This window comes from Oncorhynchus keta, chromosome 23 (genome assembly GCF_023373465.1).
Source record: "Oncorhynchus keta strain PuntledgeMale-10-30-2019 chromosome 23, Oket_V2, whole genome shotgun sequence".
In the NCBI taxonomy this organism is placed as follows: domain Eukaryota; kingdom Metazoa; phylum Chordata; class Actinopteri; order Salmoniformes; family Salmonidae; genus Oncorhynchus; species Oncorhynchus keta.
The window spans coordinates 41,675,585-41,679,711 of record NC_068443.1 but is presented as its reverse complement, the minus strand read 5'-3'; positions in this window follow the sequence as shown (position 1 = coordinate 41,679,711).

Genomic DNA, 4,127 nt, shown 5'->3' with positions numbered 1-4,127 from the left:
TGTTGTTGCATGGGCTGGGTCTCAATCCAACTCATCCGCCTATATCAGCCTTCCGCATCAGTGGTGGAAGGTGGCCGAGTTACAGTGGTGTTTGTCAGATCATGAGACATCTCAAAAATGGGTCTTCTCACTCTATGGAAAGGGGAGACTCACAAACACAATGGCGTTCTCTGTTTTGCTCTATGACCACAACAAGTGTCAGGGGACTCAACCGAAGGTAACCCATGGTAACATTGTGCGAAGAATTATAAGGGGTTAAATACAAATATTTCCTGAGCATTCTTATATCTCCTAGACATAGACCTTACTCAATTCAATTACATATACTTTATTACCTTACTCCTTGTGATACATTGTTTTACTTTTATGAATGTGTTATTCAATGCGTTTCAATATTTTATTTAAAAAATAGTTTTATATATATATATTTTTATACCTAAAGGGGTCTTAAAATTCTAAATCAAATAGCTAAATGACCCATGGTATGACCATCTTAAAACATTACATTACATTTAAGTCATTTAGCAGACGCTCTTATCCAGAGCGACTTACAAATTGGTGCATTCACCTAAAACAATTCCACATGTCAGCTTAGTACCACCCCAACGGCTTAGACTTTTAGAGGTTAATCAATCACACCCTTTCCCTTTTTCGCCTCTCTCGGAGTAGTGTTTCCTGTTCTTAAGCCCATGCTGAGACTTCATGCGAAGCATATGGAGCTTTAGCTATCTGTTAGATGGAAGAATAATAGGAAAATGGCAAGAATATGTATATCTGAATATGAATAGCTGAGGGGGGTTAGGTAGCCAAGTGGTTAGAGCATTAGGCCAGTAACCGAAAGATTGCTAGATTGAATCCCAGAGCTGACAATGTAAACATCTGTCGTTCTGAGCAAGGCAGTTAACGCACTGTTCCTAGGCTGTCATTGTAAACAATATTTTTTTTCTTAACTGACTCACACATCCCAAAACATGCCGACAGATCTACCATCTACCAATTATGTTTAGTCTGTCCACGACAGATTATATAAAGTGGAATATTGGAATGTAAACTGAAACTTAAATACATTTCAACTCAATATCTAACATGGTACGTAACAGTTCAGCCTAGAGTTAACTGTAAGAAAGTGTGTTTACAGTACCATCTTGTGGTTAAGCAGGGGAAGTTACGTTATTCCCATTTGCCAACCGGTACCATCTGGCTTTTTCTCCCATGTTTACGTAGATGATGATCCTTTTGGCTGAAGGAAGAATTGAAGAACTAAAGTTTATTCCTTGATTTTTCGATTCATGTCACTTCAAGAGTTTGTGTTGTGTGTGTGACTCGATTAAAAGATCGATCAAGTTTATTTGGATGGCTTTTTGCAGGGAGGTATGCACCTAAATAAAGTACTACAGTACTTGGCTTTGTCGAAAATATATTGATGTAAAACAGCTAGAGAAAGATAAATATTGCGGCATATTTCCACTTGATAATTATACCTCGCGGCATTAGATAAGAACAGAACAAGTTTCGGAAATCTAAAGGCCGCCTACCCATAGACAATGTAATCTCATGTCGGACTTCTTCTGCAGGGTCAAGAAGAACATGCCCCGATGCCGTGACCAATCATTTATATTTAAACTAGATTACTTTTATAGGGCGCTGTTTTGAAGACACCGTGCATCCATCTTGTCACTCGTTTTTGCCAAATGTATTATATTACAGACGCCTTAATGTATACTTTTAAAATACATAATGTGAGCGAAACAGTAAAGAGATGACCAATGTTACTATCCCCAATACAACATAAACATATTTAAATGCACGTGATTTTGTCCTTTAAACATGTCATTTAAATACTGTAGAATACCATTAATTCCTATGGAGGACTGCTAAAACTGGGGAGTGACAAAAATGGCCGACCCGTGGATTCAAAAGCCCTCAATGGCCAATGCATAGTATCAGCAATGCATTATACACTTCTCAAAAAAATAAAAGGAACACTTAAACAACACAATGTAACTCCAAGTCAATCACACTTCTGTGAAATCAAACTGTCCACTTAGGAAGCAACACTGATTGACAATAAATTGCACATGCTGTTGTGCAAATGGAATAGACAACAGGTGGAAATTATAGGCAATTAAGCAAGACACCCCCAATAAAGGAGTGGTTCTGCAGGTGGTGACCACAGACCACTTCTCAGTTCCTATGCTTCCTGGCTGATGTTTTGGTCACTTTTGAATGCTGGCGGTGCTTTCACTCTAGTGGTAGCATGAGACGGAGTGGCTCAGGTAGTGCAGCTCATCCAGGATGGCACATCAATGCGAGCTGTGGCAAGAATGTTTGCTGTGTCTGTCAGCGTAGTGTCCAGAGCATGGAGGCGCTACCAGGAGAAAGGCCAGTACATCAGGAGACGTGGAGGAGGCCGTAGGAGGGCAACAACCCAGCAGCAGGACCGCTACCTCCGCCTTTGTGCAAGGAGGAGCAGGAGGAGCACTGCCAGAGCCCTGCAAAATGACCTCCAGCAGGCTACAAATGTGCATGTGTCTGCTCAAACGGTCAGAAACAGACTCCATGAGGGTGGTATGAGGGCCCGACGTCCACAGGTGGTGGGGGTTGTGCTTACAGCCCAACACCGTGCAGGACGTTTGGCATTTGCCAGAGAACACCAAGATTGCCAAATTCACCCTGTGCTCTTCACAGATGAAAGCAGGTTCACACTGAGCACATGTGACAGACGTGACAGAGTCTGGAGACGCCGTGGAGAACGTTCTGCTGCCTCCAACATCCTCCAGCATGACCGGTTTGGCGGTGGGTCAATCATGGTGTGGGGTGGCATTTCTTTGGGGGGCCGCACAGCCCTCCATGTGCTCGCCAGAGGTAGCCTGACTACCATTAGTTACCGAGATGAGATCCTCAGACCCCTTGTGAGACCATATGCTGGTGCGGTTGGCCCTGGGTTCCTCCTAATGCAAGACAATGCTAGACCTCATGTGGCTGGAGTGTGTCAGCAGTTCCTGCAAGAGGAAAGCATTGATGCTATGGACTGGCCCGCCCTTTCCCCAGACCTGAATCCAATTGAGCACATCTGGGACATCATGTCTCGCTCCATCCACCAACACCACGTTGCATCACAGACTGTCCAGGAGTTGGCGGATGCTTTAGTCTAGGTCTGGGAGGAGATCCCTCAGGAGACCATCTGCCACCTCATCAGGAGCATGCCCAGGCGTTGTAGGGAGGTCATACAGGCACATGGAGGCCACACACACTACTGAGCCTCATTTTGACTTGTTTTAAGGACATCACATCAAAGTTGGATCAGCCTGTAGTGTGGTTTTCCACTTTAATTTTGAGTGTGACTCCAAATCCAGACCTCCATGGGTTGATCAATTTGATTTCCATTGATAATTTTTGTGTGATTTTGTTGTCAGCACATTCAACTATGTAAAGAAAAAAGTATTTAATAAGAATATTTTATTCATTCAGATCTAGGATGTGTTATTTTAGTGTTCCCTTTATTTTTTTGAGCAATGTATGAACTGGCGACGGCGTCCAAGATGGTCAACCGTTGTTTTCAATGTAATCTTCACACATTCGCGTACACACCATTTCATGGTTGTTGCCATCGTTCCAGATCCGGTTTTCAGAGAGCTGATAACACCTGCACTCAGTGCTCACTGGAGCAGCGACGTCGTCATCCAGAAACATGACAGATAGTGGAGTCATATAAAAACATATCATCTTTGGCTGTGAGTGGAAAGAAAATGTTTTAGCAGCCTTTTAAGACACTTACATGAATAATTGAATGGATCTTTTGTGTACAAAGGTGATGTATTATTGGACATTTTCAAATTTGACTTATCTATGAGGCCGTCTGTAGACAGGTTGGTTGTTTAGCAACAAAACCAATGCGGGCACAACTATGGGGCAAAACAGACGTGGTTGGCATGTGAGTCAAACGTCATCAAGTGAGGTGGCTATTGTACCTAAACTGAATGGAGAATGTATCAATCGATGCTCTGCTCTGTCACTCCACCAATGGGCCTGTTCGTTTCGTCGGGAAACAGGAACCCCCAATTCCCCTTTCTCTTTTAGGCAAAGGACCTTGAAAGAGTTCCTTTTTTTCTAGGCTCACAATAGTT